The following is a 27,066-nucleotide window of genomic DNA, read 5'->3' as shown; positions in this document are numbered from 1 at the left end:
CTCTGGCACTCGCAATACCTAACGATTATGCCATTATAAGATCTGACAGAAACACTACTCAAACAAAGGGAGGCGGACTTGCCTTCATATATAGAAATACATTCGACATCAAAATCATCCAAGATGCGCAAATCCCGTCTGCCGAATCCCTATCAATCAAGTTACCTCTCTCACCCAACCACACGGCCACCGTGCACCTCATTTATCGACCACCAGGACCCATCTCCTCTTTCACTGAGGACATTGCATCACTTATATCTTTAAATACCAAACCCAACTCGCAAACTATCTTACTTGGGGACTTTAACCTCGGTTTCAACGATCCCAAAGACATCAACGCCCTTGACTTAGCTAATTCCCTATCTGATCTGGGTCACACACACATTATCCACGAACCCACCCATATCAGAGGTAGAACCCTAGACTGGCTCTCACACAGCAACTGCTCTATCGACCTCCTTTCTAATGACCCATGCATCTGGTCGGACCACCACAAACTAACCTTCGCTATTAAAGCTAAATCTACTCATCTTGCACCTATCATCGCCCCTGCCATCCACACGCGAAACAAGAAAGACATTACTCCTGACAAACTTCTACCTATTCTACTCCCTGTTCTGAATAATATTGATTCAAACGCAGACCTAACAGCTCTAGTGGACACCTATAACCAGGCTATACTTAAAGCCCTGGACTCCACTGCCCCTCTAAAACTGCGGAAACCGAAACCACAGCGTCACCTCAACTCATGGTTCTCGCCACAGTTAAGAGAATTACGTAAAGCCAAAAGAACCGCTGAGGCACTATGGAAAAAATACCCCACAGCTCCTAACAAAGCTGAACTAACCCTAGTATCCTCTAGCTACAAAGCAGCCATACTCGTAGCCAAAAAAGACTCCTATAACACAAGGATTACTCAAGCTGAATCTAACACTAAAGAACTTTTCAAAATACTCAAAGAATTAGAATCACCTATTGCCCCAAGTGACAAAGGTATAACTGACGCACTATGGTGTAGCAACATCCAGAAAGCCTTATTAGATAAAATAGCTCGCCTACAATCCAAAATTACCGCTAAAAAATCCCTGTTATCTGCTGATCCCAACTACAAACAACCTCCCAACATACCTCCAACCTCTCAGACGACTTGTAAACCTTTCAGCTTCTCACCCCTCTCAACATGGGAAGTAGAAAACATCATCAGGAAACTAAAACCTTCAAACTGCCAAGGGGATGCCTGCCCCGCCCCGATTGTTAAAGCAGCAGCACACGATCTGGCGCCATTCATCACCAACTTCATAAATGCCTCTTTCACATCCGGAATAGTCCCTGACAATCTTAAAGACGCCTGGGTCATTCCACTCCTCAAAAAACCTACGCTTGACCCAGCCAACCCGTCTAACTACAGACCAATAACGACAGTACCATTCCTATTAAAAATACTGGACAGAGCAGCCTATCTACAAATACAGGATTATCTAGAAGCTAATAATCTCCTAGGGCTTAGGCAATCAGGCTTCCGACCAAGACACGGTACGGAAACCGCACTTATTGACCTCACCACCCAGATCCAAACCTTGAAAGACCAAGGCAAACTAGCACTCCTTCTGCTGCTTGACCTGTCAGCAGCGTTTGATTTGGTTAACCATCAAACACTCTGTCAACACCTGAAATCTGCAGCCCACCTTTCAGATGCAGCCACGGCATGGATCAGCTCCTTCCTGGCGAACAGAACCATGAGGGTCTTCTCTCCCACAGATTCCGCCGAGCCGCCCCCAGTACCCTGTGGTGTCCCGCAAGGCTCCTGCGTGTCCCCGACACTTTATAATATATTCACGAAACCCCTCTTCGATATCCTAGACTATCTGGGTGTTACGTATACCAACTATGCGGACGACACCCAGATACTCTTTCCTATCACGGGTGACTATGAAACTGACAGCACAACCCTCAATGAAATCTACTCAGTTATACAAGCATGGATGGCACACCATGGCTTGTGTCTCAATGACGATAAAACTGAGTTGATCATCCTGGGCACTCCCGCCAAACTTAAAAATCTCAATCCTTCCTTCAAAGCCTTTACCATAGATGGCAACCTCATTTCAGTCTCTAACAATACTAAAACTCTTGGTATTTACATCGATGCTACCTTATCCTTCTCTAAACAAACTAACGCAGTAGCGGCATCAGCTGCCTACACTTGCAAGCTTATTACAGCATGTAGACCATTCGTATCCGCTCCCAACTGTATCACTCTCGCGAGAGCTTTAGTCCTCTCCAAAATAGACTACTGTAACGCCCTTTACTTGGGCACCAGCCACAAAAATATCAATAAATTACAAGTAGTCCAAAATAATGCAATCAGAGCTGCCCTTAACATCCCCAAAAAAGCACACATATCTGAGACCAGACGTAACCTGCATTGGCTCCCAGTCAAGCACAGAATATCCCTGAAAACGCTTGCCCTCACACACAAAGTTAGAGCTAACCTTGCTCCAGCATACCTCACTAGCCATTTTACACCACACTCCGCCTCGAGACCTCTTAGAGCAGCCCAAACTAACACCTTGACCACCCCGAGATTTAAACTCCACAATTCGGGTGGAGCTAGCTTCCCGGTACAAGCTTCTACACTATGGAACACCATCCCCCCACATCTACGTGCAGAACCATCATTTACCCGATTCAAATATAGCACGAAGTGTTGGCTCCATAACATGGACTCATGACAGCTCAAACCTTAACCTACTGAACATGACTAATCACTCGGAATATGCACTTGTTTACGACGCCAGCTCCTACCTGTAACCATTTTTGGAACCTGGTTGTCTGTATTGTTGTTATTGCACACTTATGTAACTGTAACCTTCCTTCAAATTGAACTGTAACGTAACTCATTTAACTGTTCCTTGTAACCAGCTCCACATTTACGCGCCCTTATGCTCCCGGGCCTGGCTGCGCTTTATAAATAAAATAAATACAAATACAAAATACAAATGTACAATCCTTTAAGTCCCTCATGCCTCTAAGAAAGGGAATTCATAATATACAGTTGCTTATTGGCACCCCAAACCATCGCAAGATTGCAACTATTCAACTGAGAAAGTATTTTAATAATCAAAATGACTGCTGTACCCAATCCCTTGTCTAAGCAAAATTGATTTCTTTTAAACCGGCGGACCCTTGGTTAAACGTCATTGGCTTTTTGGTTAGTCTGATCTGGTGGCAGTGCCCTGGCATCCCCTAGATTTGTAGCGGGGCTGCCATAAAGATAAAACAGCCTATTTACCAAGGATTTGCTGTCACATGCTAAGATCTAAAGATATGGGCAATTATGTGCATGGTTATTGTTCAGACCTCATTCACATGTGGCGGGAGCTCCAAGACACTGACTTGGAACCAGAGCAGAACCCATAGCAGACCACTGACAGCAGGGGGATGTTGAGGCATATTATGTTACGTATTTGTAAAGCACACGCACGCCGAAGCATCTTGGCGCTGAGAGGAAGAAGTGGTCCAGGAATTACAAACTAGCTGACATAACTGTTAAAACAAATATGTTTTTAGTGAACGACGAAGGGCAAGAAGATTGTTTGTTGCGCAGTGTGACAAGGGTAGAGAATTCCACAACTTAGCCAGCGCTACTGAAAAACTGTGGCCTCCTACCCGCTCAAAATGGTAGCGGGGGATCGGGAGAAGACTGGAATCCTTAGAGCGCAGCGCACGAGATGGCAGATAAGGCTGGAACGTATCCTGCAGCTATTCTATTCCTGAGCCACAAAAGGCCTGATGAACTATTAGCAGTGATTTAATTTGGACCTATTGGGGAACGGGAAGAAAATGAAGTGAACAGAAAATTGTGAAATAAGAGCACCATGCGAGCTGCATTATTCTGAAGAAGCTGCACACGGTGGAGTAGGTACAGGGGCTGGGCTAAACGAGGGAAGTACAATAATCCAATTGACCCAGAATCAGAGAGGGCGCTACAACGGCCTTAAACTGAATTGGGAGGAACGGCAGAACTTTACGTAAGACTCGGAGTTGAAAGAACCCAGCCCTGCAGATGGCCCCACCTGAGCACTCATAGACAAAGATAGCATGAGATATCATTTGCAGTCAGAGTCCCCTTGTCCTCTTGGGTGCAGTGCATGGATTGAGCTAAGTTAGTTTGGGAGACATAGCTCAGGAAAGATCTCATCCTTTTTAGCTTCTGCTAAGGATCAGCTAACCAAGTACCCGGGTACTCTGTGGGCAATGCTGCAAAAGAGGGAGAACACCCCACTGAGAAAGATGTACATTGGATCATCGCAGGACCAGCGGAGCTAGGATTGTCTAACAAGTAGGACCTGAAGCTAATGTAGTTGGGCCCACTGCAGTGACATTGACACCTGCAAATGCCCACACAGAGCTGCTTAGGGCCATTTATAGATTTTGGGTGGGCATTGCCCGCTCAGCCCCTACCTTGTCTACACCTCAATGGCAATGGTAGAAGTGCACCAACAAAGTAGCGGAACTGTGACTCTAGTGGTGGACGGGAGTAGGAAGGAAGGGACCAACGTGCAACACATTTTTCAAGGGTTGCAGTCTTGTGGTTTGACAGCCAGTTGAATTGAAACAGATTTCAGTTTAGCTGTAACTGATATCCAATGGTAAAGTAGAGAAGTGTGCTTCACAAAGAACAGTCCCGGAATAGTGAAAATGGTTGCAAAAAGCAGTGGAACACCGCTCCTGACCGTTCCTTCCTACTTCGACCACTACACAGGAAACTAAGAAGGCTTCAATCCGCGGCAAGGATTTGCCCTTACATGGTGCTGGAACCTCCCTCTCTGCTGATTACCTGCAAGAATGGTAGATACTCCATTTCCATGAAGGTGAAGATGACTGATCATAGAGGCCTTTCCCCTTACATCAATGGTGTGCATAAGGGCCATCACTAAAGGACAAAGAGACTAGGACTCTTGGGTGCTGAGAGGAAGGTGGTGTGCCTGGAGGTGCCTCGGCACACTTCAGCCAGCAGGTGAAGTAGGTAATGGAGCTCCAGCTCTGTGTGATTATCTTGAGGAGACTCTCAACCCTCTGCAAGTCCAGAGGCATTACATCTGGCACGTGCTGTTGCTGAGCAACCCTCAAAAAATAGTTCAGGACTGTTTTGAGATGTCAGTCCATGTCAAACTGAAATCAAGTTAAATTATAAGATTATTTCATGTACCAGACCGCCCTCTGAGACCTGGCCTACATCGAAGCTTGTCATAGCTTCATGATTCAGCAATTTACACAATTTGATTCAAAGTATTCCATGCTGCAATCGAGCATCTTCAAGCACTTTCCAACTCTGAAACATCAACAAACAATGTACCACTTCTGCAGCCTTTAACATGCGGCTCCAACAGATGGCAAGTGCCTTCAAGACCTGTTTCATGCTGTCAAGATTTGCAAAGGGAATGAGGTAGATAACTTGTGGTCTTGGGGCCTCCATACCGGGTTCCAGGACTGGGTCCAGCGAAGTTAATGACGGGTATAATAATGGTCTGAACAGGCATTCCTTAGCGGGTCCCGCTGCAGACCACGGAATAGGGCGGCCCGGAATGAACAGGGCCGGACCCTTACCGTCCCCGTTCATTCCGTGGCCGCCTGGGTCATAATGAGTCCCCTGGTGTCCTTAAAAAAAGGCATGCTAGGCACCACTGACTTTACCTTGCACTATAGAAACTGATAAGGTGCTTGTTTCCTTCCATGTCCAACTACATTTAAGTTTTTAAAGGTTTTTCACTCCCCTTTTCTTTCAATTATGTGCTAATTTCTCATATCACCTTAGAGTACAGTTCCGAGTTTACTTGCTGCATAGCACATTGTATCAGCAAATTAAGAAACATTGAGCCTGCCTCAATTTTAAGTGCGGAGGCGCCAAAATAATGATCACTTTGTTCAGATTGTTTTTATTGAATTTATTTATTGAATAGTGTTTTATAACGTGCCTAATACCATGCCTGTGTTTGTTTTCTAAGCGCGGATCTGTGATTCAAATCTCTGTTGCTCTGCGTGGCACAAAAAAGTGCACCTGTGGGATGCCGAGAGTTACTTGCTTCCATGAGAGGATGCACGCTACAATTGCACAGACTTTACCACACATAACGAATGGTAAGGCAAGCATATACCCAAAGCCCAGACACTTGAATCTGAAGAATTGTAAATTTCACAATAAAGTATGCTCGAAACCTCTTTTAGAAATAAGCATTCTTTTTTGGATACGTGTTTTTGCATTTTCCGTAAACAATACATGCAATTACAAAACGTTTAAATCATCTATCCAACAAAAGCAAGAATATCAATAAAACAAATCAGATAAACTACATCACCCTCCAAAAGACAATACGCAGACCTACACAAGCACACCTACATCCACACTCTCACCACCAACCATACTACTGTCTGTGTACATGTAACAATTCTGTCTATCTTCACTGGGAACTGCTTCTCTTCCCAATATGGTTAAATGGTCATTGTTCGCCTCGGCCGAGTCATGTGGGTGAGGACCCCAAAACGGAGCTTTTTGGTCTGCAATTAGTTAGGATTTATTCTGTTATTTTTCAGGTGGCTCCCTGCCCTGGGATCAAGGATTGTTCCACCTGCCCTTGTCCTTGGATGCAAGCATTGGGCCTGTGCTTCGTTCTGCAGAGTCTGCATCTCTTCATCCCTTATTCTGAGGCCTGTGGCGTCATGTAAATTCACTACAGTTATTCTATGGTTTCCCTACATATATTATATTATTCTTCTTAGGGGTTAGTAGTATTCAGCTCTTCCAGGTTACTTATATGTCCCTGTAGTTCCATATCGCTAGTTGCGATTGCAAGCTTGTTCAGTGTGACTTTTTTCTTTCTTGTGTTTCTGCGTTTGCCTAGTGAAAAGAAAGAGGCTTCTGACAGTATGTACATGTATCTATCTTCAGTCTACAGAACTGTGTATGCATGTTCTTTGTGTGTGCACGTGTGTGTCTGTGTAACTTTGTGCAGGGATGCGAGATTACTTCGTGACTAACATTACTATGTCGTGGTGTCACTAATGACATCAGCATGGTTGGATATTTATCATTAGCCAACCTGGTCCAGTGATGGGGCACCTGTATCTGCAAAGACATCAACTGGATGAGGTTTGAATTGTTGTCTGAGAGAATATCTGCTCAGATACGTGAAATGCACGAGTCCACCTGGGGGTTGGCCAAACAGTGACTGGCATCTGTCATTTCTCATCCTTCGGGCAGTCATGCAAATAGAGGACACGAGAGCCATTTCAGGAACCCTCTCTTCAGATATACCCATCACCAAGTCCAATATATCTAATAAATCCTTCCAATAATCGTACACCCCCGTACATTCCCAGAACATATGCAGTAAAGTACCTGCTTCTAAGCCACAACCCCAGCACATATCATTATCCATCAATCCTAGTTTGTGCATGCTGTGAAACAACAGAGGGTATCTCACCGCTAGTCCCTAGGGATCTGTCATTCAGAGGGTCAGGACACAGCCATTGTTTTTGGATCCAGTTGCTGGGGGTTGACCAGTGCGAGAGCATTACTTGGTTGAGGGGTTCTCGGGGAGTGGCAGTGGACACCGGATCGTGAGGTACAGTGTCCTTCTCTTCCCTGTAATACCTTTACCCCATCCTACCCGATGGGATATTTAGAAACTCAACCTCTCCCCCTTTCCTTAATGGCCACTTTTACACAGACAGCCCGCTGTGGGAGAAAACAGACTGACACCCAGGCCATGTACCTGACATTTCTCAAAATGCTGTGGTATCGTCCTTGGCTTCAAGAACAAAGAAGCGACAGAGAACAACACAGCCAGTGAGATGGAGTCAAGGTTGTAAGCGGCAACATTGTAAAATGAGCGCTGGAATGAACATTGTTAAACATGTGTGATGAAAGATGCCAGTGAAGCTAAATTGCTGGTGAATATTTGAACCTTAGAAGAAAAGATACGATACCGTTGACAGAGTGGTCCGGCACTGTGAATGTGCTCAGTGGAAGGTTTCTGTACGGTATCCTGACAAATGAAATGAAAGTATTATTATTGATGTGAAGTGTACATTTTGTGAAATGAATCAGAGTGGTCCTGCGATGGTTTAAGCAAAACCCATTGCACATTAGAAAGTCTTCGATTCTGGTATCAAAAGGGATCTGAGCCCAGACGAGGGGATCCATGGTCCGAGCCCGACTGAGGGAGACCAAGTTGTGGCCATTGTGGAAAAGAGGATCTGAGCCCAGACAAGGGGGATCCATGGTCCGAGCCGGACTGAGGGAGACCAAGTTGTGGCCATTGTGGAAAAGAGGATCTGAGCCCAGACAAGGGGGACCCACGGTCTGAGCCCAAAGGAGGGAGACCAGTCTTTAACTTGTGAAAGTAAAAGCCCTGACAAAGGAAAGGAACTTTTGTGTTTGTTTGTTACATCAGGCCCTCTGCAAAAAGAGATTGCCATTGCGAGAGAAATTTTTGCGGATGTCCGGAATGCCTATGTGTTGAACTGTTACCTCATGGCCAAGAAGACCGAGTATATGCGAAGCCTGCACGTGCTGCCTAGCCCCGTGCTGAAAACGTGGGGAAGGGAAGCCAACTGCTCAACTATCCTGACATATCATTTCTTGAACACTTTTTTTTTTAAAAACATTGTTATCCCACACCATTTTGTAGGTAGAAGTAATTGGCAATAGGTTTATTAGTATAGGCCCTTTTATTTTGACAGACTCCACTAGGACTGCGCTATTATTATTTGATGGTCGTAGCTTGTTCCCATCTTTAGATTTAGGTTTAAGATAGGCGTTCTACCAACCCATTGAAGTTCAATAAACACCCTCGAACTGTGATCACTTGTGTCTGTCGGTTCCATGTAATAATGTCGCCACAAAAATCTCGCCATGCAAAAATATGGGCGAAAAATGGCAGTTTTTTGTGGCGACATTATTGCATGGAACATGTGGGGGACACCCCCGCAACACCCAAACTTTTTTTTTTCCTTTTTTTTTTTTTTGCCCCTTTCACCATATATATGGTCACCCAAATAATATCGCCACAACCTTTTCCCGGCAATATTATTTACGGCGACCATATATATGGGGATAATATTACCTGATAGCTTTCTGTCTTCATTGTTTGATACCATGCCTTCCTTACAATGCCCAATGGTGTCCAATACAAACGTCCCAGCACCTTCCGATGAATGCAGTTCCTAACTGGTCGCAAAGCACGGGCCCGTTTGCTAAGTGTGGACACATTCGGGGATACTTCATCATGCCGTACGCGAACCCACATGGTCACGTGGCACTGACTGAAAAGTCAGTGATGACGTCAGACGTTCGTGCACATTGGCAAACACAAAAACAGAGGAAAAAGTTGCAAAAAGTGTATAGAAGTGTTAAAAAGGATGCTACAAGGTGGGAAATGGCAGAGTTTCAAGGTGAACCTTTCTAAATTGGAGATAAATGTTGCTATATGGGTAAGTATGATATTAGTAAAAACCCATGAAATTTACTGAAAAAACTTTGTTAAATGGACGGTATGGTTAAATTGCACTAATAAAAACAAATGACATTTAAGGAATACATATTGTTAAAGGGACGTTATGGTTAAGTTGCACTAATAAAAACCCATGAAATTCAATATAAATACTGTGTTAAAGGGAAATTATTGTTACAAGTAAAACCGAAAACCCCCAGAAATCCACCAGTTAGGGTAAGCTAACCAACCATAACTCACGCCACCACCATGCACTGCTAAGACAAACACCAACTACACGAAAGATGACATCACAAATGTCATTGATGACATCAATGATAACATCAATATCTGGGCCACTTGTTTTTGTTCACTGACATGTCTAGGCTAGTTTTTATTTTTACTGACAATGAGAATTTAAAAAATGGAAAAGGTACTATATATATATCTGCATTAACCTTCTTATATCTTCTTAATGTACTTTCCACAGAATTTGATTTGCTCTCATAGTACACATTCATGGGGCAATATGCAGGCCTCAAACACAGAATTCATTTGTGCACATGATAATCTTACTGGCATTGAGACACAGATTGTTAGCTGCACACAATGATTCGATGGCGGTCAGACAATTACAGATAAAAACAAGGACAACAAATAGTTCAGGGAAGTGCAAGGAAACCTGTGTGTCATTAAAATAACACTGGAAATGAGAAAAAATAAAGAAATCAGGTGAGCCAGGGGGACGAAATAGGTATGGAACTATAGGATACAACTCTGGGGTACTCTGCAGGTTCATGTGGTGGAGTGCAAACAGCCCAGCTGCAGCTGGTAAGGGCAGTTAGTGAGGAAAACAAATCAGCCAGTACCGTACCCGGTCCATGATGCTAATGGTATCATGCAACCAGTTAATGAGGATCCAATTGTTGACCATGTGAAAGGTGGAGGAGAAATTTAGGAGCAATGTCCTCAATTGTACTATAATCATAAATACGATAAACACTTTAATTATATCATTCCACTATATCACAAATACTGTATACTCCCACTACATTACCTATAATTACTATACACATATTACTGTAGTGTGTGCATTAACATAACACTGGAAATGAGAAAAGAATAAGGACAACAGGTGATCCAGAGGGACAACATAGATATGGAAGAGCCACAATCATAGCATAACACCCTGGGGGTACTCTGCAGGCACACAGTGAGGTGGTGGAGTACAAACAACCCAGTTGCATCTGGTAAGAGTGGTTTGTGAGGCAATCAAATCAGCTAGTCCACCGGCCGCAAACACCACAATAGAATTAAACCATATAAGTACATACAATACACCTTCAAATAATAATCTCGCCCTAAATCCCCTGCAATCTGAATGATGTCCGCGAACACCAAAACTGACCGCTGGTGTCTGCAGAGTGAGCGGCACCCGCGCCCTTTATCCACCTGGAAAAACAGCTAAATATCTTCTTTATTCTACTCCCCCACGCTTTCCAGCACCTCTTTCGACCACCAAAAAAACCCAAATGTGTTTTCCAGACTTTTTTCCCACTGCGTTATTCGCAGACGAGTGCGTCCGATGTCCACGAATGTCACGCCATGCCCTATGTGGTCCAGGGGGGTGTCTGCGGACCGAATATGGAAGAGAGTTGGTGGACCGAACCCAGATATCACTAATTTTTTTGTACTTTTTGGCCATTTAAAAAAAAACTGCTGGACGGATTTACACCAAATTTACAAAAGCACACTTTTGGAAAACAAGCCGCCACTCCTACTGCAAATTTGGTGACAATCCATCCAGCGGTTTGGGCTGTAGACGTGAGCAACATTTCTTTTCATTGCGTCTTGAAATAGGTGTGTTACAAATGCCATATCATAGCATATCATATCATATGAGGATTTCCACAAATTTTGGGACCCCCCTCTATAACTTTGCCCCCTTGGTGAAACCGCACCAAACTTTGCAGAATCACTTCGAGGGGCCATATACATTTTTGCAAGGTTTTGTAAGGATTATTCCATGGGGCGAAGTAATAAGATGCCCAAACATCTTCTTTCTATGAGTTGTGCAACTTAACCATAACTTTATGGCTGCTACCGCAGGTCATGTAATATAGTATAATAAGTCTTTCAAGTAGGAGACAGTCATATGTGATTACCTGTCCTCCTGTTATGTGTAGCAGGAACTATCCTGTCAGGAACTCCTGTTTATAGCACAGGAAGGTAGTGAATAAAAAAATTGAACCTTCCTTAACTAGAATGACTTATCTCACTGCTTTGACAAATGAAGTTCTATATAAGGATATTCAAACAATGTTTTGGATAAGTATCAAAACACCAGGGATGTCTGAGAATTTCCTGATATTTCCATGGCAAGAGTGTTACATGAAAAAAGGCAAAAAACCCACCCACCCTTTCCTTGCCATGGCTAAATACCTACAAAAATACTGGATCTTGAAGGACAAAGGGTAGCCTGGATCCCTGGTCATAATGCAATTTGCGAGACGAGGATCGTCCTCGCCTGTTTTATACTAGCGGTCGCTTTGGGATCCCTCGGGTTTCCCAGCGGCCATCTTAGGAACAACTAGACCAGTAGACCAGTGCTTAGTATTAGAGGGCCTGGCACACACAGCGGCCATTTGTAATTATATTGACATAATGCGGTGGCATAAGTAACACATTAATGCATTGCCGATCTCTGTGAGTACAGGGAGTACCAGAATAATGCTCACCTACGGTTTCACTGCTAGGCAACTCCAGGTGGCCCCTCATAGTGGCGGGTCCACATCAGCTGCCACATTCTTCCTGGCAGTAAGTGGGAAGTCAGTGCCGGAGCCCTAACAATATGTTGTTTGAGGTTCCCGTATATCTGCTCCCTTGCCTTCGGTGGAAGGAGCGGAACGTGAATGCAACAATTTGTGCCATCTGCATTTATATGTCTATAAATCATGCAATTTCATTAAACTTCTTGTGTCTTTCCATATGTAGAAGAAAGATACTAAGAAATTGTTTCTTTGAAAACATAGATTGCTATAGCATAATGACCAACACAATATGGCTCTGAAATGACAGTGTTGCACAAAAAGGCAACATTGAACACAAATCTCTTAAAAATAGCGCCTTAGTGTAATCATTGCAGCAGATGCCTGCTAGTCGACTCCGGAATGGGGATTTGTGCAACCTTACCACTTCTTATCAGGGATGTCATTTCACCAAAATGCCAGGGATAGTGGAAGTGACATCACATGACCTTTGACTTTTGATGACATCACAGGAAGTGATGTCATTTGACCCCCTCACTACCCACCTCGAAGTGACCTCACGTAAAACAATGGAACACAACCTTTCACCCCTTGACAAAACAGGAAGGGACATCACATATTGTTCCAAAGTACACTACGAAAAATATGTTTGCGATTTCGCTGTAATGTTATATACATTTCATACAACAATGGATCACCATATGTATCGTTAATATCAGTGTGTATAGGACCATATTACCAAATTACTTTAAATTCAAGCAGGCGTCCAAGGCCAAATGATAATGATATGTTATTATATAGCACTTACGCTTAAGCACTTTATATAGATCAAATATGCACACAATATCAAACAACCTCTGTTGGTACTATTTATCGACCTCAGAAGGGTGAAAGGCTGAGTTGAGGTGTTTAAGAACAGGCTAATCAATGACTCACCACCTGAAGTGTACCTGGAAATAAACCTTTGAGTCTATCAATTATTGGATAGAATTCCAGAAAGACAAATTATGTGTTATTCCTTTTCGTTCTTATTTAGCGTCACTGCTCAAAGTGATACACATGTGAAAACCCATTTTTAAGAGGCCTGAACAAGAAAGTTAGTCACTACAAAAATAAAGAGCCACGTGACACGGGCCACAGCCCAGGAACTTACATTTAAAAAAAACTAAGTTAGAAAAAAAAGTTTTTTGAAAAAATCTTTTTTTTCTATGGGTAGCAAGGAAGACCACAGGGGTAGCAAGGGAAACCTCAGGGGTCGCAATTGCGACCCCTGGCGACCCCCAAATGAATCCCATGGTAATGCCACAGGACCAAGTGGTGGTAAAAGTAAAGTTTACCACCAATTTACTGCCAAATTCGTAATGAGGCCCACAAAGATTCAGCCTCTCCTCTACCTCTCCTCTGACCCCACCAATCTCCTACTACCCTATTCACTCCATATTTTGTAATGTATGTTTAAAAAACTCTAATTGTATTATTATTACATAAATGTCATCAATTGTAAATGATAACTGCATAACTCTGTAACTAAGTATGTCCTATCTATGTAACAAGTGCCACGATGCCTGAGGGCTGCTGCGCGCTGTACAAATACGAATAAATAATAATAATTACAAGTTTTGTGATTGAGGTGGAATTACTGTAAACCTCAGACACTGATACTTGCAGGTTTACAGTGTTAGTGCCCCTTTGTGGAGTCCATAGGGGATTTGCAGGAATCATCCATAGATTCCATGTTGGATATGGAGGAATAACCACTTTTGGTCATTCTATCCATGTTAATTGCTCCAGCTTCTGCCGGTAAAATGGAGGAGATACCTCCAAGCACCTCATCCACTTAACCACTAAACTTGTAATCTGGAGGTGCAGAAAAGTGGCGGTAGCAGAATGACAACACATTTAAAGTCTCTTTTTACCATGCCACCAAACTGGGAATGAGTCCCTGTAGTCGCATTGCTCCCTGCCGCATGACAATAAAAACAAATACCACATAAGAAAACCTATCTGCACCTTAACCTCAGGGCACTCTAATAAGGTTGGTATCTGTTGGCTCCATTCATGCTTTGCTCATGTAGGTGCCGCCAAATATACCCAGCACTTTAAAGTAACCCATCAAATGTTGCAGTTCTCTCTGTCGTGAAAAGTGCTGCTGCTGAAACCATACCTTACCATACCATTCCATACCATACCTTACTATACTATACTCTACCTTACCCTACCATTACCCTACCATACCCTGCCATATCATACTATGCTATACCATACTGTACCATACTTTACCATACCATACCACAACTTACCATACCATACTGTGCCATATTATACCATGCTATACTATACTGTACCATACTTTACCATACCATACTCACCTAACCATACCATACTGTGCCATATCATACCATACTATACAATACTGTACCACACTTTACCATACCATACTCTACCTTACCATACCATACCGTGCCATATCATACCATACTATACCATACCATACTTTAGCATACCATACTCTACCTTACCCTACCATACCGTGCCATATCATACCATGCTATACCATACTGTACCATACTTTACCATACCATACTCTACCTTACCCTACCATACTGTGCCATATCATACCATGCTATACCCTACCATACTCTACCTTACCGTACCATACCGTGACATATCATTCCATGCTATACCATACTGTACCATACTTTACCATACCATACTCTACCTTACCCTACCATACTGTGCCATATCATACCATGCTATACCATACCATACTCTACCTTACCGTACCATACCATGACATATCATTCCATGCTATACCATACTGTACCATACTTTACCGTGCCATATCATTCCATGCTATACCATACCGTACCATACTTTACCATACCATACTATACCATACCGTGCCATATCATACCATGCTATACCATACCATACCATACTGTGCCATATTATACCATGCTATACCATACCTTACCATACTTTACCAGACCATACCGTTTATATTGTATTTTTAAGCTCAGTTTATAGGCATTGCTATGCTCTTTTGACTTTTTTTTAGAAAACCTATACATGTGACTCTGGCTACATAAATACATTTAGAGAACCACAAATAAATTCTCTTAAAAATGAGTGAAACCTCAATCCTGCAAGGCTGAATAGTGCACTGAGTCTGACTGGAAACAAATGTTGACTCTGACGTGCTAGAATTTTACATTGTGGTTACAAAACAAAAAAAAAGACTGCGCACAAGAACAATGGGCGGTGCCGAAATGTGGTTTAAGCGTTGTTATGCAAGCCATCGAGTGTTAAAACACTACATGTTGACAAATAACAAATTATGTGGCAAACACAAAAATAAAAACTGACGTCTGCTATTTACTTATCCAATGCAAAAGAATCTTCTGTTAAAGGTATCTGAAGATGATGTCACTTTCGCAGGGGCCACCAGCACAATTTATTTATTTGTTCATTGAGCATTTGTGAGGCGCCTATGCAACACGATGGTGTTTCCAGGCGCCACATGGCTACAGTGGGGAGGGAGCAAGGGGAGTAATAACAGTGGCAAAAAAAAAACTGTGAATAAACAATCATGGTCCTACTAAGCCATGTAACATTCGGACGTGCAAGTGCAGTGAAGGGAAGAGCAGGAATGGGAGGGAGGGGTGGGTCGGAGAGGGTATGGGCCAGTGCTGGTTGGAGCCCCAGAGGGAAGTGCCAAGGGGTGCCAAGGTGCGAGGCCACTGGCAAGTGCTAGAGCGGAGGAATCCTAAGGGTGGGATGAAAGGCCGCCAGGCGTGGGCCCGTGAGGACAGTGCTGGAAGCGGGGGAGGGGGAGCTGGTAGCATAACGCATTGTCCTGATACCAGTCAAACAGTATTTCCACTGTACAGGGACAAATTCAACACTTAATTCGAAGTTGGGATAACAATATGTTACGTTAAACCCTTGCCAGCTTTGATTGCACTGGAGAGTGATATTTGCACATATTACAGGAGCCCACCATTATTTTGGCCTCAAGTTATCTCTGTGTGACAAATCAACTTCCGGGGTACCAGTGGTCCAGGGATGAATTTCACTTTTTAAACCATCAATCAAACCCACACCTCTAGTACGCCAGAAGGGATTATAAGAACTCCTTATCCAATGTTGGTAACGTGGACGGAACGGCAGGCTTATCTCCGCAAGGTCGTGGATCGTTGGTAAGTTGAAACACAGCGAAAATACAATTATTACTCAATGATAAAAGGGACTGTCCAATCAAGGTTGCATAAAAATATATACTTTATTATTACTACAACAGACAGTTCTAGCACACTACAATTACAACCCACCCTGTAAAGGAACACAGAGGACAGACAGTTTCATGAAGGAATAGGATACTGACAGGAGGGTAGTTGGTAAAGTAATCAGTCTTACTGTTCAAGGTTATTCGGCTCCAGCACCAAGGGGGCAAAGGGTTATAACTGTCTCTAGGGGCCTTTGGAGAAGGACCAAGGGGGCAGACCACAATGTATTGAAGAAGCTGGACAGCATTGAGGCAGTTCCAGGGTGCTTTGCAGCCCTTGAGACAGGGTTAGTGGTGGGAGACAGCTGTGGGTACCAGGCGGCTGGCAGTTCAGCAAGCAAGGCTGGATGGACGTCTGCAGGCTGGATGGATGTCTGCAGACTGTCCGGCATGGTGGCTCAGGGACAAGAATCGCTGTCTCTGTGCTGGCTGGCGGATCTGGAATATTGGTCGAGGCGTCTCGGAAAGCTGTATGACTGCGGCGTGACAACAGTCAGCGGTGCAAACGAATGCAATTCGAGGACTTGACTGTCTCGAAAAACGAAACAGAGTTAGTGGCGGGAGACAGCTGCGGCTACCAGGCGACAGGCAGTTCAGCATGCAAGGCTGGATGGACGTCTGCAGTCTTTCCGGCGTGGTGGCTCTAGGCCAAGAATCGTTGTCTCTGTGCTGGCTGGCGGATCTGCAATGCTGGTCGAGGCATCTCAGACAGCTCTTGTGACTATGGTGTGACAACAGTCAGCAGTGCAGCCAAATGCAGTTCGACCACACTACTGTCCCAAAAAAATGTCCTTAAAAGTTGGACGCTGGATGATGCTTTTATGGCACCCTTACTAGCTTCTTCGCAGGGCTCATGTCCTTTCAAGGAAGGCAGCCCAAAGTTCGGGAGAGTGATTGCAGGCAACGGCCTTGTCCTTTGTCCAGAGACTCTCTGGCACTTCCCAACTAGGGAGCTTGATGTCGAACCTAATAGGGCACGCTGTGTGCTGGCTGGGTACCGGTTCTGGAGCTGCTGGAAGGGTCCTCTGAGTCCGGTATCTCCCTCTGTTCCCTGGGAGATTTTTAGGGGAGGGATCTTGCTTCCCTGTAGGAACTCTTTTCCTTCCTTCACTGGCGGAAGATGTAGACTGTACCTTCAGCTCAGGTCCAAATTAGTCCTTTTTCTTACTCCTTTAAAAGTATTTAGATGATCTGCTAAGTGAGGGTTCAGCCCTCTTTTAAAGCCAAATGCGCCCCAGTGATTGGTGCAGGACAAGCCTACCTTAATGAACCAATCCTGGGTCCCCACCAAAACTCTTCTGTCATGCATGAGGTCAGGACCAGGGTGCTCTGCTACAGGACAGACAAGGGGTGATAACATATTCCTAAGTCCCACCCGTCTTCCTGTCAGTTGTAGATCAAAGTGTCTCTCTGGTTAACTGAGCCTTCTGTGACTCTTGATTAAAGCGCAGGGTTCCCTTGAAGTATGTGCTGGGAGCAGACTTCCTGTCTCTCCAAAATCACATCCTTCATCGCTGTGAAAGGCGTCTGCTCTGCAGGGACACCTGCAGTAACTGCTGGACCAAACAGGCCTTTCACTGCCTTTCATACAAAAAGGTAGGAACTAGCTTCAAGTTGACACATTTCATACCACCTTTCCTGTTGTCTATTCGGGCAACCAAGCCCCTTCAGGCTTGCTTCAATTATCTCTCATTAGTTTGCACTGCCACCAGCTGGAGGACAAAGGAAAGGAGATCCATGGAGCCTTTAATATTTAAATTAGGCTTCCCATGCTGGAGGAAGGTGTGCCTTCCCCCTCCTTGAGATGCTTTGATGTACCTGGGGCTGTCACATTCCATCTGAATATGGTAGGGGAAGACAGCGCATGTAGGCTTTGTCTTCCCGGAGTACATGTGACTATGCATTTTGTGCGTGAAGCAGATGGACTGTGTGCGGAATGGCCTCACACAGTCCTTGGAGGTTGATCTCCCATCATTCATTTTCATTTATCAAAAAATCAATAAGCCCAGGCAAGCCCACTCTCCCCGTGCGGATGGTCGAATTCCTCACACTCTGATACACAGGCAATACAGGCATGTTAAAGTCAATCTTTTCGACACTAGGTGTCCCCTTGTCATGCAAAAGGGGTTGAGGCCCCTGCACCTGAACACACCGCCCACATCACACATTGGCACACTGTTCTCTGGTGTGTAAGCGTTCAGACGTGATGCACACATTCAGATGCACTTTGAGTATTTTCTGCCGATGTCCCTGCCACATCACTTGCACCAATAAATGTTTGGGGAATCTGTCTTTTGAGCGAGCAGAACAACATTGTCCTTTATGTACATGTTGCATATTGTGTTAAACACAATTATCTGCTATTCCGACAGATGTTTATGATATAGCTGAAATAGTTATGAAGATTTAAGTCTCTTGTCAAACAGATCAGTACTTTTCATCTCTCTCAAATTAAAATATCTTTTCAATTCCACTTTCCCAGAGTGTGGCTAATACCCTCACTACTTTCTTCATTGACTCCCTGCGGGGTTTAAATAAAGGAGTTCTGGGAATTTTCTCCAGGACGCCACTGTAAACGCACCATTCTGCAGAAGCATGGACAGTTCGGGGAATACTCATACAATGAACATCCCAGGGCACTTTTCTGGTCAATGCAATACACATTCATCTCCCTTATGCTCTTAGTTAATGAGTGCATTTGCATGAAGCCAAGACGTTGTGTCCTTCAGAGTCCCTTTGTTACTGCTGTATATGCTGCAGAGCAGCAATAATTCCTGGTCTGTCGTTGCGGGTACATTTCAAAAGAGCCATTACAGCGATGCATTGGTTCGTTTGACAGTTTCAGCCTCGCAGTTGGCAAATGTGTCTTTTGCTTTAGCATTTGTGTCGTGCTCCCAGTTGTGTTTGCATGGAATGCTCTCGCTGAATTAAATCCCCTGTAAAGCAAAACTATTGTCTGATGTAACAATGAGCGATGATGGAACCTGAATTTCGATGGCAAGAGGCGTACGGTTGTCATATTATATTTATATATAAATGGGGCAGAATCCTATCCAAGAAAGCTTAAAACCACACCCCTAAACAAAATACGCCTGATAAGCTTTTATAATTTTGACCTTCACTTTCCTCGGACACTATAGGTTTAATAATTTAGTCTGTAAGAAACTCATTCTCACACTGAGCGACAAGAAATAAGCTGGTTTGCAATTACAATTTATGTTATTAAATAAAACGGCACAACAATGATGCAGCAGGTGATCCAATGGGATTGTATGTGCACATCAATGTAAACCAGTTAAAGGTTTGACTTCACTCTATAGGCAATCACACAACTTCACATTGATGGCTTCACAGAAAAATACATCAAGCCATGTAGAGCAAAGTTTTATGCTTTGAAACCCACATCCCGGGAGGATGGCTCAAAGGCAACGCGCTCGCCTTGGAAGCAAGACGACACAAAACAACGCAGGTTTGAATCCTGGGTCTGCGTTTAGAAACCTCTGGGTATTAAGCGCATTATAAATAACCTATCACATGATAAAGTACATTATAAATAACCTATCATATGAAAAAGCGCATTATAAACATCATATCCTATGATAGGTTATTTATAACGTGCGTAATACCCAGAGGTTTCTAAGCGCGGACACAGGGTTCGAACCTGTGGTGTTCCGTGTCGTCTTGCTTCCAAGGCAAGCACTTTGCCCCTGAGATATCCCCCCGAGTAGTACTGTGGATTGCCAGCACGTGCATTATATTTGAATGCAGGCTAGGTGTGGCATCTAATTCTGCAAATGTGTGTTAGGGAAGCAGTGATGTCAATTTAGAACACACAGGACATTGGTTCAGCCAACCAACATAGAAAAATAGTTTAACGATTGTTCAGTACCTTTCTAACTTCATTTCTCAGATCTTGTCCTACAGTTGTAAAGTCCTTCCACTACTGTACATGGTCAGGAGAGTAGAGGGAATGTAATTTACATTTGCATCGTTTTCTACAGGAATGGAAGTGTCACAGCTAAACTCGCTTAATCTCACAATGCTTCTTTTGAGGTATCAATGGCTTTCATGAATTGCAATTTATCAATCAATTCTCTGTTAGGCTATGGAAGATTCGAAAAACAATCTGTGTACAATTAGGTTGGTTTTAATTTACAATAAGCTTTTCATAGTCAGATATGCTGTTAGTTCTAGACTGCGTACACAGCATTGGCAAATGCTATTGGTCTTACTGGAATGAAAGCTTGCTTGGCATTGACCACAGAGTGAAAGCAAAGTGCATTTCTCACTACAATCTTAAAGTATTTAATTTACAAATGGGCTCCCCTTGTGGCTTGTGGCACCACCTACCCAGTGGCCTCCCACTCAAGGCAATTAGCAGGGCCAGGATTCTAGGGCGCATATCTAATTTAATTAGCTGCCTATTTATACTTACTTTGACATATTCTTTAGGGCACTGAGTCAGGATGGACTCTCATGAGATTTCATAGAAACATATTAATCTCTTGTTCTCTGTGGCACCGCGTGGCGATATGTCTATGACCACAGTCCATTAATTCCTCCACACCAACTCAGAATTACATTACAAAGAGCAGAGAAAAGCATGAAAAATCTTACCATCTCACACAGAGGACCGGAGAAAAATTAAGCAAAGATTGTCTGGGATTTGGTTTTAGCAGGGGCCCAAGGAGTGGGTGCAGAGGAGTACAGGGAGTAGGGGGAGATGCTAGGGGCAGGGAAATAATTCAATTAATTTGAAAGAGAGATGGGCATGTCAGATACCATTCCTAAGCACTAGCTTTGCGACTGTGGCTACAAAGGGTTGTTTTATTTGCCATAACAGATACATATATATGCCATGCACTATACTGTCACTACTGTGGGATGGTGTCACAGATTAGGGACAATGTGCCATGAGCTTTTTCAGTTTGGTGAATAAGGGAAGGGCAATGCAAAGAGAGATTGCATAATGTACAGTGTTCTGGACCCACACATGCTCGCTTATTAGTCACTAAGTTACACAAAACATGCTCATCACAATTTACATACAAAACACAACATTGCACATGTCAAACAGATGAAACAATCTCTGGGGAGGTGAGAGGTGATGAGGATGGGATGGGATATGGGCATAAAAAGCCAGAAATTGGGTGGATTTTTCATCTCTGAAGTCCGCGAACATCTCAGATGTTCAGGGACGTGCCTGCGATGTTCACAAACATCTCAGATGTTCAGGGACTTTCCTGCGATGTTCACAGACATCTCAGATGTTCGGGGACATCAATGCATATTTCTGAATTACAGGGTCGGTGAAAAGCAGTTCTTGGATGTCTTATATCTTTGGGGCAGGGCTGTACTGGGAACCAAAAGTGGCCCTGGAAATCTGTTCAAAGTTGACCCATATTTCACCGAAGGACCGAGCACAGCGTGTGAGCCCAACCCTTCTATGAGGGGATTGGGAGCATCTCCCAAGAAAATGTTGAATAGAATTAGTCAAAATGATTGCATTTAAAGCATGTTTTAAACATATATGGATTAAAAAGTCATGTTTTAAATAAGTTAATGATCTCTCAAAGTAGATCTTCAATGATAGAAGGACCTGGGACGTTACACATTTTGAGGATGAGAAAAATGAAGTCATCCGGTATTAAAGGTGCCCAGACAACATGCATCCCTCATCCATTTCATCCTATTCCCCTGCTGGGAAAGTTCCATAGATAAAAGGCATGCTTAAACAAGCATTGGCAATGCCAACAGTTTTGTCTTTTGGGTAGGCATGGGAAAGCCCTTTGCCAGGCACTGCCGTAGTGGTATTAACTGTCCATTGATGGCAGTGGCTGCACTGTGGTGAGAATATCTGGGCAAATAATAGCACGGCCTGGTGTATGCCTAATATTGATGCACAAACTTAAACAATTGGCTTTGCCAATGCTTGTTAAACAGGACTTCAGTGAAGGACAGGCAGAGTGCTTGAAAATAGAGTGGCTCAAGGCAAACTGGGCTGACGTATTTATTTCACCAGTAGTGCTTTTACTGTTCCAATTAAGTCATTAACTCTCAAAAGACTGCTTTGAAAAAACACTGCCAGGCACTTTGAGCACCAAGTTTGATGGCAAGGCTTGATAAAGCTAATTCAAAGAGTTCCCTGGAGAACATGTTTTGGGTGGAGAGGGGCTGAAAGTGTGGAGAACATGTTTTGGGTGGAGAGGGGCTGAAAGTGGTTGGAAATGGCCATAAGGATTGGCATGGCCATGGGTAGCCAGCATGTGGGTAAATAACCAAACAGCACGTACAAGCTTTGTTTCCCGCCTCACATGCTATTTCTCCCTAGCTTTACTCGAATGCAATAGTTTCAGCTTATATGCGGCACTTTAGCCAAAACTAAAAAAAGGTTGACTTGGTATGAGTTCAGTGAGTCATGCCAACAAAGCGACTGCAATGTCCCGACCTAGAGGCTCGGCGCCTGTACGTTCAACCATAGTGGTATGCTTATCAGCGGATCCACTTTGCTAATGACAACGTGTTTGCATGTTGCCCTTTTTGTTAAGGTGAAATCTGTACTGAGAGTTTGGGGCCTCATTCAGCACCATGCATCCAAAATATCAAAACATGAGGTGGGTGTGTAGTCATGGTACATATTCACAGTCCTTCTGTGTGCCAGAAAATACAGCTTCAGAATTCTGTTGCCGAGAGCTCGCCCACATTTCATATGTCAGGAAATTGCATGTCATTCAGACCCTTTTTGTCCCTTTTGACAGCCCGTCTTCCCCAATTTAAAGAGTACTATTCATTGAGGGAAAAACAAACCTGTTATCAGCGATAAAATGCAATTCAGTGTGCTAAACCTCTACATGGTGCCTCTGTGTGATGCAGACAATCAGTGGCAATATGTGTACCCTCTCTGTAGTAGTCACGCAACCCACTGATCCTCTCTTTGTATCACCGACACTGCTGACCCTGTGTAAGCTGAAAACAGACCTTTATTTTGTAACGCTCTGCAGTGCAGCTGATGGCGCAGGGACTGGGGAAAACTTGGGAGGGGCGACAGTCAGCCCAAGTAACCCTTTCCTCGCGAGATTGTGATATTTGCCATTGCAACCACAGCTCGACTTAAGAAACAGGGCTTTGCATTAAAACTGCCTAGTGTAATCATGGGTGCCAGGTTCCAGAGGTAAAGTGAGCGAGTGGCTATTCCCATTCTAAAGGCCTTAGTGTTCTCTTTCTAATAAATCACTCAAGATCGTAATGGCACAGTCAGGTCAATTCTGCCCAGCACTCCTTTGGCGTACAGCATGCAGAGCAAGCAGTGGCCTGTGTGCCTGTGCTCTGTGCCCGGCCTGCAGTGCTCCATTCCTGCAGCATTCTTCATGCCTCCCTCCTGCTGCCCTGGGACGGCGTGTGTGCACAGAAAGAATGTGGCGTTTTGAATGTAAAAGTTTGTGAGACATTGCCAGATGTTAAGGGGGCACACGTGAGATGCAGGGATGGAGAGGCAATTAATGCTTTATCAGGGGCACAATCAAGGTGCCACAGGGAATGCCAGCACTGGCACTGAAGCGCTCCATTAAGGGATCTGTTACTGCACAGGGATTTTCGGGGGAGCAGGAAAAAGCATGGAGGATAGGGAAGTAGGAAACATTACCTTTTGCCATGTCCCTCGGCTTTCTGGTGCTTGTGATATGCTGGGGACAAGATTGCACTGGAAAGTGGCCCGTGGTGGCAGGTATTGCTATTTTCATTGAAAAGGCTGGCACTGGCAGGCATGGTGGAAAAGCTGGTGCTGACAGGCAGTGGGAAAGAGCTGGTAATATGAAGAAGGTGACATCTAGTGGCGGGTGCTCACACTTTGCGGACAGTGGGAAGCCAAGTGAGCCAACAGTGCACGGCTCTAGAGCAGGGGTCGCACAAAATTAACATTAGCAGGAGTTACTTGCAGTGAATGGCCAATAGGCGGGAGCTTATCTCTGTGTTTTATGTGCAGAACGGATGCGCTTCTCCCTGCACGTCTATCTCGCATGGCAAGGCAGACTGTCACTGCAGATTAAGGCCCACCAAGCTACCAATGCCGTCCCCAGGTCTTCCAGTGGGTGTGGGTAAAAATCCTGTTCAGTTCGCTGGGCGACCTGGGGTCAGCACCGCTGCCCTGGCCTCTACCTCAATTGTGATCGAACACGATGCACCTCTAACTCAGTGTAGATTAGATTGCCACCCCCCCCCCCCTAAGTCTGAATATATGTCACCCACTCGCTAATGCATGGATGGTACTGTTGTATCACTTGCAGTGTCTCGCACACACGTGTCAGGAGAATGTTTAGAAACCCTAACCGCCCAGATCTCAGGTGGACCTGCTGCACTGTTTGCACAATGAATGCACACAGAAACACTGCAACACTGAAACAGCGAACACATGAACTGTCTCAAAACTCTACGGTCGCCGGTAGTGGGTACTATGAGCCGATGAGCCATGGCAAAGACAGTCAAATTATTACGCTCGCTTCAGACTGGACTCGGAAGGAATTCTCATCACGCTGCGCCACAGTCGCTCACACTGACTCACAGCATTCCAAATAAATCCGTAGCTGTCCAGACATCAGTTACACTTATGGTTACTTACCTTGAGGTCCCGGACTGACCTGCTTGCTGCAGTCTCTGCACTGCAGTGTGCCAAATGGTCAATGCAGGCGGCTGCTCGCCTCATTGTCGCTGGAGCACTGGCACGTGTTGGGCGGCTGCAGCTTGGCCACGTGGCACGAGCAGTTTCTGAAGCCTGGCAGGGGTGGTGCCTCCCACAATGCGCAGGCGCACGTGAGCCTCTGGAATCATGATGCAGGCAAAGTGAACCACACCTAGGCATGGCTCGGATACTCTCAGTGTTCCCAATTATTTATGTATCCTTCCCCAAGAAAAGAAGCCCTGTGTCCCCAAGGCCTAGCGGGGAAAATCCCGGTTTCCCGGTGGCCCAGTCCAGGCCTGCTTTGGGACCACTCAATGAAACTGCATGAACACTTGCAATATCATTTTAGACCTGACCCTGAATGGTTCTGCAATGTTTGGTGCTATTTCGCTAAGAGGGGTCAAAATTAGAGGGGGGTCTCAAAATAGTTGAAAGGCTTATAAATGCGGTGCCGTTTGACCAATCTGCACAAACGTTTTCAATGAGATTTTAGACCCAGATTTTAATGTTTCTGCAAAGGTTTGTGGGTTTCTTTCAAGAGGGGGCAATATTAGAGGGGGGGTCTCAACATTTTTATATCGCTTATAACTTTGTTGCTGTTTGACGAATCTGCATAAATGTTTTAAGAAAGATTATAGAGCCAATCTTGAATGCTTGTGCAAAGTCTGAATGGATTTTGTCAAGCTACGGCTAAATTATATGACTTTTTTGTAGGTACATTTTTGCACTTTTCAAAAAAAAAAACATGCACGAATTTGCAGCAAACTCGTGCACGGAGCATTGGCAAGGACCTGAAAGCAGGGTTTTGCAAATGGGTCTGTGTTTTATTTTTTGAAAAGTGTCTTAATGTAGAAACTATAGCCTCTGGCCATGGGCAGTGGCCAGATTATCAGAATCATGAACAAAGGACATGATCCGGAAAATCTGGCTACTGTCCATGACCATGAGGGACCAGCAATGGGGTTAAAGTGGGCATACCCACCAGGGACCGGCTATGTGATAAAGTTTTTCGAAATCGGAATAGGTTTGAATGGGAAAAAAAGATTCTGCTTGTGGCTACAGCCGAAGTGCTGGATGAGATTGCAGCAAACGTTCGCGAGGAGCATCACTAAGGACCTGAAAGCATGCTTTTGCAAATATGTCCTGTGTACAAAAAATAGTGATATCATTTTGCTGCCTGGACAGTGGGCCTGGCCCTCAGCAAGGACAAATGTCTACTCTGATTTACCTTTTGGGGAATGTGGCATCGCCGAAGCCCATGACCAATGGACTGTGGAGACTGGCCATGGCTGCAAGCCTTGAGCACTGGCCATTGGTCACATTATAAGGGTATAGTGGACACTAAACTAGGATGCAGGGTAGGTGCAATGGATAACGGGGGTGGTTTGGTGGGGCTGGGGAATTGGTTGAACCTCATGCCCTAGGCAACTCAACCAAGACTTGTTAAAGGGACGTTATGTTTAAGTTGCACTAATATAAACCTATGAAATTCAGTAACACACCTTTATTAAAGGTACGTTATGGTTACAAGTAAAATAAATAAAGGAATGTGCCAGTCATGGTAAGCTAAGCAACCATAACTCACGCCACCACCGTGCACTGCAAAGACTAACATACAGGACATCAAAGACGACATCACAAATGTCATTGATGACATTACTGATGACATCACATATGTAATTGATTTTGATGAAAAGTCCCTACAAGGAGTTGTGTTTATAATGTTGGTAAAAAGATGTCAGGGGTGATCAGGAGACCTATCGTGAACTACTTAATGTATTAAAAAATGCACTCATCTAAACAAAACATTATATTGGTGTGTTGTTGTTAATACAGGTAACCTAA

The sequence above is a fragment of the Ambystoma mexicanum genome, chromosome 6p (genome assembly GCF_040938575.1).
Source record: "Ambystoma mexicanum isolate Mex_15411 chromosome 6p, UKY_AmexF1_1, whole genome shotgun sequence".
Classification (NCBI taxonomy): Eukaryota; Metazoa; Chordata; class Amphibia; order Caudata; family Ambystomatidae; genus Ambystoma; species Ambystoma mexicanum.
Note: the sequence above shows the minus strand (reverse complement) of the source record.